The sequence below is a fragment of the Anabrus simplex genome, chromosome X, assembly GCF_040414725.1.
Source record: "Anabrus simplex isolate iqAnaSimp1 chromosome X, ASM4041472v1, whole genome shotgun sequence".
Lineage (NCBI taxonomy): Eukaryota > Metazoa > Arthropoda > Insecta > Orthoptera > Tettigoniidae > Anabrus > Anabrus simplex.
The window spans coordinates 117,912,931-117,928,374 of NC_090279.1; the positions used below are offsets into that span (position 1 = coordinate 117,912,931).

Here is a 15,444-nt window from a genome sequence, read left to right on the forward strand (position 1 = left end):
TTCATTTTTTATCCCCGAAGAATATCGAAATATGCAGGCAATTTTAATGATGGTGCAGACCTTCGGAAATTCCTATCACGTAACGGATTGCACAATCTCCGTTCAATTTGGAATGATCTACAACCTTGGTCTTATGACTTTATGCCGTATCTGTATCCCTTTTACGTTTGATTTTTCTCTATTAATCGATGTTAAGTCAATTTGGAATTTTCACATGCATTATTCATACTTTCAATTACTTATATGAAATACAGAATCATCAAACTCTTCACGAAAATTGGCCCACTCAGTAGCCATATGTGAGCCAAATGCTACGTATGTAGCTGTCACATTATTATCCGAAAAGTAATGTAATGTGAGATGATCTTACAAAACCTTTACCCTGTTCCACGTTTCTAAATCTGACCCAAGAATAGATGACATATCATTGGACCAGCCATTTAGGCCACTAAATCCGGCGTGTCTTATGGTATAATCCTTTGTCGATATGACGTACGTTTAGTAGCAGTTAATCTGTAAATGAAGGTCTTCAATATTGTAAACACGCATATACTTTCGTATGTCGATCTATATATATTCACTGATGTCGATTTAGCGATCGAGAAAGGGTCGGTCTGCTATTGTAATCAGTACTCCCCACACCGACTTTGACTGGCAGTAGGAAAGGGTTCGAATACAATGTAGAATACCGTAGCGAAGCACGGGTACATTCGCTAGTCTCTAATAATGCTAGCTATCGTGGCAGGATTAGAGGCCTCAATTTACTTTGCAAGGACCAAGTGAGGTCTCCCAGGCTGGCTGGACGTCAGTTTACCAATGACTATATTGGCGATCATTCGACCGCAGCTGTCTGTGGTTTCGTCAACCGAGCCAAAAGGGGGAGTCAGCCACGTAATCCCTTATGTTTTGTAGCACCTAAAACCCAGCATTTATTAAACTTAGTTGTCATAAACCTAATAATCTACATGTAAATTTTACTGAAAAACAAACAATACTGAACACCCAGAGTTAAAATAATATTTAAACTTGCAGAATGATAAGCTGGCTCCAGATAGTTTTTTTCTGAGAGCCGACGGGTCGGGAATAATTCTCTTTGTATGTTTTTTCAAGAAACCCCTGAACTCCTAGATGTCCAGCTTCCTCCCTGGGATATTCGCTGCGACCAGTGCACGGCAGTGCTCTGTATTGATGATTTTCTGAGAATTGTCCTCCATTTGTTGGAAAAATGGCTGCAGGCCTGTTGCTTGTTTTCTTGTCTTCAACATATGTGTAGCAGTATTCTTGTGCTTGTCCAGACAGTATTCCTTTACACATTTTATCTGGTGGAATTGCGTTAGTAGTTGCCAATATTTCGCCGAAAACTGAGCGCGGCATTCTCAGAAATCCGCTCTGTATGAAGGTCCGTAGTGTACTGAAGGTGTGGAAGAGTAACCCGAAGAGGCAAGAAATTTGTCGGACAGTAAACGTAAAACACTTTGTTGGTGCAGCTCTGAAGATGCAGCAGAATGAAACTGCCGTGAAAGTAGGAACCTGGCAACGCTTGTGGCCGTCGAGGGGAATGGACGTGTTCCTGTATGCTGTGGCAGTAGTATAATAGGCGGATTCGGCGGCCTCCTCCTCCTCTGGCTCCCTCCCAGGGCCTCCTCCTCCTCCTCCGGCTCCTAGGGGCTTCCTCCTCCTCCTCCGGCTCCCAGGGGCCACCTCCTCCTCCTCCCGGGGGCCTTCCCAGGGGCCTCCTCCGCCTCCTCCCGAGGGGCCTTCCCAGAGGCCTCATCCTCCTCCTCCTCCTCCCGAGGGGCCTTCCCAGGGGCCCACTCCTCCTCCTCCTCCTCCCAGGAGCCTTCCCAAAGGCCTGCTCCTCCTCCCGCGGGAAATTTGAATTGGTAAACAAAGCCACGTGCTTTTTGACAGCTCTCATCGACAACAACGCATCGCTAACCTCACTGCTGCCATCTCGACGGGCCTAAACCTCAGTGGAACCAACTTAACCTAACTAGCGCGAGATTTGAATTTGTAAACAAATCCACGTGATTTTTGACAGCCACGTGCTTTTTGACAGACAACAACGCATCGCTAACCTCACTGCTGCCATCTTGTCGGGCCTAAATCTCAGTAGTACCAACATAACCTCAAAAGCGCGAGATTTGAATTTGTAAACAAATCCACGTGCTTTTTGACAGCTGTCATCCGCCATCTTTAAACTACAGAGCACCGTGCTGCCCTCTTTATCGCAGTAGCTGCAAATTCGTCACCTGTCAACCGCAGTGCTGCCATCTTAACGGGCCTAAATTTAGTGCTACCAACTTAACCTCACTAGCGCGAGATAAACAAAGCCACGTGATTTTTTGACAGCTGTGTTCCGCCATCTTTAATCAAGAGAGCACAGCGCTGTACTCTATGTGGTGGCGGCAAAGTCGAAGTGCTTTACAAATCTACGTGCTTTTGCTATCCGCCATCTTTAATCCAGAGAGGACCGTGCTGCCCTCTTTGTGGCGGTAGCAAATTCCACGTGCTCTTGTTTGGAAACACACGCACGTGCTTTTTTCTGACAGCTGTCATCCGCCATCTTTAATCAAGAGAGCACCGTGCTGCTATCATGCGGGCAATTTCGTCAGCTGTCATCCGCCATCTTTAATCTACAGAGCACAGTGCTGCAATCTTTAGCTGAAATGTGGTGGCGGTAAATTCTACATGCTTTACAAAGCCACGTGCAGCTGTCATCTGTCATGAGAGCACCGTGCTGAACACTGCATTGTATGACTAGAATCGAGCACTGTTTAGAAAGAAAAAAAATCTTCTCAACATACTTACTAAGCTGCTCTTCCTCCTGTATCAAGGTACATCTCTATCGAACATGCATTGCAAAAGCAAGAGTGTGCAAGTTTAGACTTGAACACATACTACCATTTATAGTTCGATGTTGTTGAACATTGCATTGCAAGACTAGAATTAACACTGTTTAAAAAAAGAAAAAAATTATCTTCTCAACATGAGCTAGACAATAACATACTTACGAGTCTGCTCATCACCTTCTTTCTTGTCTTTCTTCTTTGAGTAATAAACGAAACTCTATCTTGCAAATAAGGAGCGGGAGGAAGGTAATACCTAACCTAAAATAAAAGAATATGCCAATTCTACATTATTTATTTACATCTTGTATGTGCAAGTTTTATCTCGAATCATTTCACCCTAGTGATGTTTGCGTACTTCTCCCATTCTCGACACAATTTTTGTATGTACAAGTTTAAACTTGCCGTACTACGCTCTCAGCGTACCTCTCCCTATCTTTATACAATATGTACAGTGAATTGTGATGTAAGACAGCTTAACGTATATATTACAAAGTACACACATCTAGCATAATGTTTACACACATCTGCTTTATGTAAAGTAGTACCTATCAATACTACTATGCCCCCAGGCTAGAGTGTTGGTAGAATTTGGAATGACAAACCGTTTGCAGTCATCATTATTACGGGCTACCTTACTAATTAAATGAGTGTACAACTGATGCTTCTTGCTTCTAATGACAGACATTTGCTTATGCAAAACAGGTGGATTACTTTTAATGCAATTGTTAAGCCCCTTCAATCTCTTTATTTGTAGTTCATTTAAGAGTTTTATGCAATATGACTTGGATTTAGTACCTACAAATGAATCGATAATATTCCCAGCACATTCATCTTTCATTTTACCTAGAACCTTTTTGTTCACTAGCGGTAGATGATATTGATTATTTGCAGGATAGTTACTTGTATCAAACCTACCCAAGTCTGGCTTTATATCATTGTAATAGTCATCAGTTTTGATTTGATAAATAAACGAATTGGTATCTGTGTAGAGCAATTGCGCATTACACGCGTACTTCTTCATCATATAATCGTAATGGAATTCATACATGAGTGTTTTAGCCAATTCAAGTACTGCAAAGCCGACGTAGGTAGGTTTGTCATACTTAACCTTAACACGATTCATCTGTATAATAACTAAATTCTCATGTATGATAGTGCAGCTGTGGAAATTTGGTTTACTTATTAAATAGTTAGCACCATATCTTTTCTTAATATTTTCCCAGTTTGTAATCAATTTTACATCAACGCGTTTGTCAACATTTTCCATAGTCTTACCAAACACACTGTTATTCATGAGCTTGTAGAAATCTTTTTCAAACTCGTTAACCGCATTCGTTGTTAAATTATTGTTCAGATCGATATATGGCTTTAGCCACGGTGACTGATTAAATTCTAGTACGCGATGAATTTTGGATAACTTCAAACCATGCTGCAAACACTGTTTTAAATTTCGGTAATGAATGATATACTTAGATTTATCACACAAATTAGCATTTTCGTCGTTGATGCGATGTACGGAAGCTTCATATTTTCAGGGCAGAACGGTAAGTCATTATGAGAAGTGTGTAACTCTTTAGGATACTGTAAGTAAACTTCGAGGAAATAGCCTTTATCAGCTTCATCGCCTAGGGCGTGCAGCTGTAAAGCATCAATTTCGCACTGCGTTAGCCAGCGGAAACCACTCACCGGTAGATGCTGACTCATTGCCCACCCATACTGATTGTTAGCATCGAGATAAACAATATACTGAGATTCCTGACTAGAATCGAAACTCGGCACGTACTTATTATTTGCCTTGGAATACCGCCCACTACACTGACTTAGACCGCCTCGAATAGATGATTTTATAAAATGCACCATATCAATATCGGTTAGCAGTTCCAAATTCACCTGTGTGTATTTTAACATGGCATCCCAACTTAACCCAGGCGCTGTAAAATACTGACATGGGTCAAGGCTGTAGGTTTTCTTGCAAACACAGCGAAAATTTTCAAAAACATCAGCTAACAAAAGTACATCCGTCTTTAAATATAAGTCGGAGTATTCACCCAGCGTTTGAATGTGGAACTGCTCCCAGACATGTTGTGCATGTAAATAGTCATCATCAATAATATCCGCTGATTTCAGCGAGCTGTAAAAGGATTGTTTCGATGGTAAAGCACGTTCTTCGAGGCGTTCTAAGCAGTCAAGATATTCATAACAAAAAACACCCTTACGCCAAAGTAAATTAAACTGCGCTTCTTCAGGAAAAACGCATCGAAATTCCGTACATTGTTCTGACTGCAAATGACTAGAAATTTCATCGAGGCTACTCGCCATAAAGCGAAACGAGTCAAGGAATCTCAGTTTTATAGAATGCTCCGCATCTACTTTTACAGACTTAGCAAACGCAATGTACCGCTCTTTATTCTGAGGGATTATATCTACTTTTTCATCTGAAGCTCCAAATTGTGAAATGATGAAATGTGAGTCGTAACCAGATAAGTTATGAAAAATTACAGGGATAAATTTAGGAACTCTGTACTTAAGATTACAGCTATAATGAGCGGCACATCTGTAGAAACCAGTTAAATGATCATGATCAAAGACTTTAGGGTCATTTTGGGAAAATTCCCCATCACAAATGCTACACTTTGTAGCACGTTCATGATCATTTAACTGAATTTTGGTGAGTGGCTTCATAGGAATATTACTAATTAGAATACGACCAAGACGTACTGCATCACTTTCAAGTCTTTCTAAAAATACTTTAGCAGCATCAGGTCCTCGATACAGCTCTAACTTGTTAAGCGTACTATCATAACCACACTTGATGTAATACGCGAAGCTATACGGGACATGCATGTGTGTAGTATTAGTGAAAGAGTTGTCAGGATTAGGTGAGCATGTGCTGCATGGCTTGAGGATGGCTTCAAAGTCTGCATAAATCACGAAAGGTACCCACATCTGCTAGTGAAAATTTGTAAATTTTAAAACATTATTGCCTGTAGTAGGTATCTCTGTACGTACATGATTGCAGTCATTCTTAGAATGCTTCGTTAACTGATCTTCAGTTTTGAAATACTGCAAACATCCATCACATAGCCACTTTTTACACCTATCTTTTGACAACTGACTACCAACAAGTCTACTCAGATTTTTAATCCAGCAAAAGTGGCTATTTTCACTGTTTTCGATATAGAGTAAGTTAACATGAGTACTCTTCTTATGACATGTATAATACAGAGGGCCTACTACAGACTTTTTCTCTACACCATACACATTAATGCTAATGTTATTTAGTTCTTCAAAGCGCTTAATATCTTTTAACTGCACAGGAAATTCTATACTATCGATATTTAGCTGCGTTGAATAGTGTGGATACGATGATATTCTCTTAGCTACGTCTGATTTCGCAGGATTTAAAGCGGACATCACCGCCCATGCAAAACATGCCTCGTCATTGTTTTGGATGTTTACAACAGCTTCTTTTCGCTGAATCCATGTCGGCAGCTCGATGTACGATGAACCTCGCATGGGATTGTACTTATTGATGTTAACTTCTAGATACAAAATTTCATCTAAAGCCCACCCTGATTCCTTTTCCTGAAATTCCTCGCTCTTAGTTGAAATAATGTTAGAGACATCCCTAAGTACATCACCAAAATTAGTCGACTGACTTATGACAAAATTCTTCGTATTAAATGATTTAATGTCCGTTATTTCCGATTCATCCGTGCTTTTAATGTGCAAGGCGAAAAGTTCAAAATTAACTTTGAATAAATTATGATCGGACAAAGATTTAGCAAGAAGCTGTTGTATATCCGGTTGAACACAATTTAAAAAGTGTTCAGTACTCTGAAACTTTTGACTAACACGAATTCTGTAACTAGAAATCCTACTTTAAAATGCAGTATTAATTTCCTCGATGTTTGTGTTACTACCACTTCTACACGCATTATTTTTATGCGCATTACTCCGTAAGTGAACCTGAAAATGTGAAGATGGTACATCAGTGTTACAGTGCTCGCAGTAAATAGTTTGAAGTTCATGATTTTTTCTAGGTTTTTTACTACTAGTACTTTCTACAGCTACATCGGTTTTTTACGCTTTTCTCCTATTACCTGAGGGTTATAGTTGCAAGTAGATACCTGATGCGCTTCTACTAAGTGAGCCTCGTATCGCTCTACGTTAGCGAAATACACACTACAAACTTTACATAAAGCAGATGTTATGCTAGGGTGTTTTGATTTCATATGGCGCATGAAGTTATCTCGCCTTGTAAACGTTACATTGCATTCCTCACAGCAGGGGAACATCTGAAAAGAGAACAACCAATAGTGATTAGGCGAAAGTTACGATGTTTGAAAGAAACCAAGTTTCAACCTATAGAAGTCAGACATGGCTGAAAGTTTGAAATTATAAGATTAACCTCTTCTACAGCATGCTGATTGAAGAGAACAACCATTTATCAATAGACTAAAGTTGCAATGCTCGGAAGAAACCAAGTTTCAACCTATAGAGGACAGACATTGATGTGAGTTTGAAATTATAAGATTAACCTCTTCTACAGCATGCTGATTGAAGAGAATAACTATTTATGATTAGACTAAAGTTGTGATGTTCGGAAGAAACCAAGTTTCAACCTATAGAGGTCGGACATGGCTGTGAGTTTGAAATTATAAGATTAGCCTCTTCTACAGCATGAGGATTGAAGAGAACAACTATTTATCATTAGACTAAAGTTGTGATGTTTGGAAGAGACCAAGTTTCAACCTATAGAGGTCGGACATGGCTGTGAGTTTGAAATTATAAGATTAACCTCTTCTACAGCATGAGGATTGAAGAGAACAACTATTTATGATCAGACTAAAGTTACGATGTTCGGAAGAAACCAAGTTTCAACGTATAGAGGTCGGACATTGCTGAGAGTTTGAAATTATAAGATTAACCTCTTCCATAGCATGAGGATTGAAGAGAACAACTATTTATGATTAGACTAAAGTTACGATGTTCGGAAGTAACCAAGTTTCAACCTATTGAGGTCGGACATCGCTGAAAGTTTGAAATTATAAGATTAACCTCTTCTACAGCATGCTGATTGAAGAGAACAACCATTTATCAATAGACTAAAGTTGCAATGCTCGGAAGAAACCAAGTTTCAACCTATAGAGGACAGACATTGATGTGAGTTTGAAATTATAAGATTAACCTCTTCTACAGCATGCTGATTGAAGAGAATGACTATTTATGATTAGACTAAAGTAACGATGTTCGGAAGAAACCAAGTTTCAACCTATAGAGGTTAGACATTGCTGTAAGTTTGAAATTATAAGATTAACCTCTTCTACAGCATGTCTATTAAAGAGAACAACTATTTATCAATAGACTAAAGTTGCGATGTTCGGAAGAAACCAAGTTTCAACGTATAGAGGTCGGACATGGCTGTGAGTCAGAAATTATAAGATTAACCTCTTCTATAGCACGTGGATTAAAGCAAACAACTATTTATCAATAGAGATTATCTTAAAGTTACAATGTTCGGAAGAAACCAAGTTTCAACCTATAGAGGTCAGACATACCTTAAAATCTTCACGCTGCAAACTGTTACTCAGATGAATAAAATGCGTGCGTTCAAGCCTGAAACTCGAGCGATAATATTCTGGTCGTACCTAAAAAGAACAAACATATATGAATGTAGTGTAGGGTACATCAGCTAGCCTAGCTATCTTTACAACTCAAATTTCGAAACATACCTTAAAATGTTCGCGCTGCAAACTGTTACTCGGATGAATAAAATGCGTACTTTCAAGCCTGTAACTCGAATGATAATATTCTAATTGTACCTAAAAAGAAAAGAAAATATATGAATGTAGATGTTTATTACCTAGCGTAGAAATTGCTTTGCAAACAGTAACTAACAGTTCAGGCTTACCTTAAGTTGAAGGCTGAAGAATAATATTCAAAGCAGACAGTACATAGACGGGGGATGTGCACGTAATAAACACACACAAAGAACTGTGAGCGCTTCACGCAGACTGCAGCGAGTAAATATGCTGCTTGTTACCAAACGGATGTGAAAGTCGCTAACAACAGCAGTACAGTTGGAATGAAATGTTTATGCAACAAGAGCTCTCCTGAGTGCCTTACGCTGAGTTCTGCAGGCTGACGTATTTAAGCCGGGATCGAACCTGATGCTGATGCCGAGGTGTCAGAATTTAAGAGTTCTGCAGCGGATCGAGCGATCCTCGACCTCTGGACTTAAACGGGAGGGTACTAAGCTACATCCGCGGTATTCCTTACCTGTAGACACTTAAAGGTATTGAGCTAAGACCGCATCCGGCTAGATCATGTAATTACACGTTATGACGATCGCGCAGGTCCCTCGCCTAGCATTTGCTTTTTTACAGCTTCCGACAGTAGGGGTTCGAACCCGCTATCTCCCAGTAGCGAGAATGATTGCGGGTACAAGAGTGTTGAGGGTGATTCATTTGTCGGATGGAGGCGAACCTACTGTTGCATATTACATTCTCAGGTAGTTTCGAATAACCAGAGGGCGTGCAAAAAGCCAGCATTAAGTTAGGGCATATAACGCTGTTGTTGGGGGCGTTAAACCTTGTGCAGACCCCTTCGAAAATGATTGTGAGTATAAGATGTTGATGGCGATTCATCTGTCGGATGGAGGCGATAAGCTGTGTGCAGGCTTCTTCGGTAGGAGTAGGCTACGTACCGGCACTGGGTTTTACCCTCTCCCTACTGTAGTATATTACATTCTTAGGCAGTTTCGAATAACCAGAGGGTGTGCAAAAAGCCAACATTAAGTAAGGACTGTTGATGGGGACGTTAAACCTTGTGCAGGCTTCCCAGAAACTGATTGCGGGTACAAGATGTTGATGGTGATTCATCTGTCGGATGGAGGCGATAAGCGTTGTGCAGGCTCTTTCGGCAGGAGTAGGCTATGTACCGGCACCGGGTTTTACCCTCTAACCTACTGTAGTATATTACATTGTTAGGCAGTTTCGAATAACCAGAGGGTGTGCAAAAAGCCAGCATTAAGTAAGGGCTGTTGATGGGGACGTTAAACCTTGTGCAGGCTTCCCCGAAACTGATTGCGGGTACAAGATGTTGATGGTGATTCATCTGTCAGATGGAGGCGTTAAGCCTTGTTCGGCTCTTTCAGCAGGAGTAGGCTATGTGCCGGCACCGGGTTTTACCTTCTCCCTACTGTAGTATATTACATTCTTAGGCAGTTTCGAATAACCAGAGGGTGTGCAAAAAGCCAACATTAAGTAAGGGCTGTTGATGGGGGCGTTAAACCTCGTGCAGACTCCTTCAACAGGAATAGCCTATGTGCCGGCGCCGTGTAAGCTCTTTCGATAGGAGTAGGCTATGTGCTGGCACTGTGTTTTAACCTCTCCGCACAATCATAATATTTTATGTTAGGAACTTACACTAGAAGGAATTACCTACACGATTAAAAAAATGTTCCTTGAGTTACAGGTAGCTTATCAGTACGCAGTGTCCTCGTTCAAGGTTAGTACAGCCGGAAGACGAGTGTACAATTTCAGGCAACGCATGCATTCCGCACCTCGCTCTAACTACACAGGTGCAACTTCGAAGATAGTGTTCTAAGCGGTGGAACAATAAATGTAACCCATAGCCTGTTCCTAAAGCTTAACTCTCTTTTACAGCTAGATGCGGTTCCTAACGTAACAGGACCGGGATTAAATATATATTTTACAGCCGAGTGCCCCTTCCTAACATGACATTTTAAATCACAAGAATCTGTTTTACGGCCGGTTGCCCTTCCTGGCGCTGAAAGACCAGGATTTAGCCAGTTACCCTTCCTGATTAAACAAGACTAGGATTTAATTTTAGACTGCACTTAGCTAGAAATAGCTACACGAAATTATTATATAGAAAGAGAATTGCCGGCTCCTACAGTTTGGTTTAGTGTGCTTGCCTCTCACCCGGCAGTCTCGGGTTCGATTCTCTTGGGATTAAAATATGTTTTACAGCCGAGTGCCCCCTCCTGACGCAAGAGTTTAAATCGCAAGAATCTGTTTTACAGCCGATTGCCCTTCCTGACGCTGAAAGACCAGGATTTAGCCAGTTACCCTTCCTGATGTAACAAGACTAGGATTTATTTTTAGACTGCACTTGGCTAGAAATAGCCACACGAAATTATATAGAAAGAGAATTGCCGGCTCCTACGGTTTGATTTAGTGTGCTTGCCTCTCACCCGGCAGTCTCGGGTTCGATTCTCTTAGAACGAAGGTGCACCCCAAACACAACATTCAATGTTCTGATCATATGTTGTATCGAGTACAGTGTTCGATTATATTCTTAATCACTTCTTTTGTAATATAATCTTCAAGTATTCGATAAGGCTATGCCTTAACAGAGCAGGGAATAGGAGGTTAACACAATCGCTATCTTAGGCAAGCCGTTCAGAACTGTAGTCTTTTCTTCTCCTAGAACAAGGGTATTCCTTGACATGTTCTTTTTAAATTGTCCGCTACTACGATCAAGAGCGCAGCACGGTGCTCTCAGATGGCGGATGACAGCTGACGGAATTGCCCGCAAGAGTGCGGCACGGTGCTCTGTAGTTTAAAGATGGCGGATGACAGCTAACGAAATTACCCGCATGATAGCAGCACAGTGCTCTGTTGGTTAAAGATGGCGGATGACAGCTGTCAGAAAAAAGCACGTGGCTTTGTTTCCAAACAAGAGCACGTGGAATTTGCCGCCACCACATTTCAAAGGTATCTAGCTAAAGAGTGCAGCACTAAGGTTTGTGATGCAAGATGGCGGATGACAGCTGTCAGAAAAAAGCACGTGAGTTTGTAGAGCACGTGGAATTTGCCGCCACCAAAAATAGGGCAGCACTGTGCTCAAAGATGGCTGCTGTCATGTAGAATTGTCTGCCACCACAGGTATCTAGCTAAAGAGGGCAGCACTGTGCTCTCTTGATTAAAGATGGCGGATGACAGCTGTCAGAAGAAAAGCACGTGAGTTTGTTTCCCAAACAAGAGCACGTGGAATTTGCCAGCGCCACAAAGAGGGCAGCACGGTGCTCTCTGCATTAAAGATGGCGGATGACAAAAGCACGTGAGTTTGTAAAGCACTTCGACTTTGCCGCCACCACATAGAGTGCAGCACGGCGCTCTCTTGATTAAAGATGGCGGGTGACAGCTCTCAAAAAATTCACGTGGCTTTGTTTATCTCGCAATAGTGAGGTTAAGTTGGTAGCACTGGAGTTTAGGCGCGTTAAGATGGCAGCACTGCGGATGACAGGTGACGAATTTGCAGCTACTGCGATAAAGAGGGCATCACGGTGCTCTGTAGTTTAAAGATGGCGGATGACGGCTGTCAAAAAGCACGTGGATTTGTTTACAAATTCAAATCTCGCGCTTGTAAGGTTAGGTACTACTGAGGTTTAGGCCCGTCAAGATGGCAGCAGTGAGGTTAGCGATGCGTTGTTGTCTGTCAAAAAGCACGTGGCTGTCAAAAACACGAGGATTTGTTTACAAATTCAAATCTCGCACTAGTTACGTTAAGTTGGTACCACTGAGGTTTAGGCCCGTCAAGATGGCAGCAGTGAGGTTAGCGATGCGTTGTTGTCGATGGCAGCTGTCAAAAAGAACGTGGCTTTGTTTACCAATTCAAATTTCCCGCGGGAGGAGGAGCAGGCCTTTGGGAAGGCTCCCGGGAGGAGGAGGAGGAGGAGTGGGCCCCTGGGAAGGCCCCTCGGGAGGAGGAGGAGGTGGCCTCTGGGAAGGCCCCTCGGGAGGAGGAGGAGGCCCCTAGGAAGGCCCCCGGGAGGAGGAGAAGGAGGAGGAGGAGGAGGAGGAGGTGGCCCCTGGGAGCCGGAGGAGGAGGAGGAGGTGGCCCCTGGGAGCCGGAGGAGGAGGAGGAGGAGGTGGCCCCTGGGAGCCGGAGGAGGAGGAGGCCCTGGGAGGGAGCCAGAGGAGGAGGAGGCCGCCGAATGCGCCTATTATACTACTTGTGGCTCTGCTTACGTCGCCTGTCCGTTACGTACAACGGAGGAAAAGCTGTTTACTACTCGATCATGTGTAGATATTTCCAACTGCACTCAACATACAACAGCCACACCCAGAAATCTCCTGAGGTGTATAGTTTCATGACGAAACTACGTGTGTAACAATTACAAAATTCTACTTCATGGTGTAATTATGATGATGATGATTGTTGTTTAAAAGGCCTAGCATCTAGCTCCTCGGCCCCTAATGGTACGAAATGTAATAATAATTTAAAAGTCCAAAATTTCAACCTCTGCCCAGAATTCAAATCTTGATTGTAAATAATGAGTGGACGAATACGAATGTAGGATAATGAGCGGATCCAACTCACAAAATAAAAATTAAAAATAATTCCTAAATCAGTCCTCCGACTTGAATTCAAAAACACGACGATGAGCAATTATTATAAAATTATAACATTCAGCGGATCCGGTCCGCAATGGACCACCTTCCCTGAAGCAAACTTATAACAATGGTATATACTGACCAAGAGGCTGCTTCTAAAGCTAATCCCTGAATCGATGTTGCTTTTTTGTCTAAACTGATCCAAAATCCAGGTCAGGGGGCCCTTAGAAATCTACGTAACGCCAGTAAAGCAGAACCACGGTACTCCTTATATAGCGGTACAAATAATAACCATAATAATAATAATAATAATAATAATAATAATAATAATAATAATAATAATAATAATAATAATAATAATAATAATAATAATAATTGTACCTCCAAGCCGCTAATTCAAATATTGCGCCAGTGAAAACTCCTCTACAGGAGAAAGCCTGAACTTTAACAAACTGTACCAACTCAAAGGTTTCTCGGAAGATGTCACTATTGTAAATTTGGTAATTTTAAAGAGTTCTGAACTGTGTCTATTTCGATTTGTGTTTGTTTATTCCGTATCAAGAAGTGTGGACATTCTCTTCTAGATGTCTCTACAGAGAAAAGACTACGATTGTGCACTCTGGTGCGAAGTGATGGAACTGTTTTTTGAAGAAACCTTGTATCCATAAGTTTATTCTTTGTTAAATTTCTTTCTTTCAAATTTTGGGTTGGCAATATTGATCTCTGTTTCCGCCACTTTTGAATTCAGCCAATCCCGAATTTTCTAAATTAATTTTCCTCCAATCCTAGGTTTCTTATTCATGTTGTGTGTAACTTTTGATGTTAGCCAATAAAACGAAATGGTGTGTCTACTCATTCCTGAAAGGTCTCGAATGTTCCACGAGGGTATATAAACTGCTGATTTTCTTGTCTCGGGGCCACTTCTATAACATCTTTCTTAGTGTGTGGATATGTAGCAGGGGGCGGGAAGCGCCTCTTTCTCCAAGCAGCAGTTCATCTACCAGGTAATGGCCTGTTAACATCTTCATTTCTTGCTAGCTCAGCAGTTTAACTCTCGGGGAGGGTTCGAAACCTTTAGTATGTAACCTACCCTTTTAAAATGTAAATTCTTTTCTGTCAATTTACAAATTACAAATCTGTAAAGCGGGTATAGAGAGTGCTTCACCCTCTCGAACTCCCCTTCATTTTGAATTTGAGGTGACTATGTTTTCGTAACAGTTTTTCTCTTCCTTCTTAAAGTCTTAAACTTATTTGCCGACTAGTCACCTCCATAGATTGGGATTAGGCCCTGTATCATCGGCCTAGCGAAACATAGGTTTTTAGACAAAAACTTGGTGTAGGAGTGCAAGTTATCGCCTCCATTCATTTTGTATATTTTGGGCCATTTTTTTAACCTGTTTGTTTTCTTCATGCGAAGGCCCCGTACGTTGCGTATTAATTACCCATGTTTCCTTGTGTGCCTTAAGGGCAGATAGAAATGAAGTTTGTTGTAGCCTTTGATAGGCTTGTAAACTCGAGAGCGGGGACAGCTCTTTATAGTGTTGTGGTGAAAGTGCCTTAGAGAGGCTTGAGATGTAAAATTGGGAGCTAATGCTCCATGTAATTAAGGGTGTTCTGCCCTTTGGTATCTTGTTATTGTGAGCTGAGAGCTCAGAAATTATTTTTGGGCCTCGAAGCCCGGATATTGTAATAACCCCCTAAATCTTATGATTTCTGTGTATCTAATTTTTTCTTGTTGTTGACGTGTTAAGTTTACAAATTCTATGTCATCATTGTTAAGTTTTGAAAATATAACCTTTGTTAAAGTCTTAAAATAACATTAATTTTGTAGTTGAGACCTATTCCCGCCCGCACTTTCTTTCACCTCTAACTACCACGGATAACTCCGTAACAATAATAATAATAATTGTACCGGGCGGTACACCTCCACGCCGCGAATTCAAATATTGCGCCAGTTGAAAACTCTCTACAGGAGAAACGCAGAACTTTAACAATTGTATTAACTCAATGGTTCCTCGGAAGATGTCACTACTGTAAATTTGGTTATCTTGAAGTGTTCTGAACTGTATCTATTTTGATTTGTGTTTGTTTGCTCCGTATCAAGAAGTCAGAACATTCTCTAACAGATGTCGCTACCCAAAACTATGGTAACACACTCTGGTGCAATGGAATGAACTTTCCTGAAGAAATATTGTATTCCTAAGTTTTATTTTTACTAAATTTTG

General features: G+C 41.3%; 1 protein-coding gene across 1 annotated transcript in view; it reads right to left on the bottom strand.

Moving 5' to 3' along the window:
* The window catches only part of LOC137503333 (zinc finger protein 248-like), a 30,909-nt gene that overhangs the window by 4,688 nt on the left and 10,777 nt on the right, over positions 1-15,444 (bottom strand). The gene's annotated exons all lie outside the window — the stretch shown is intronic.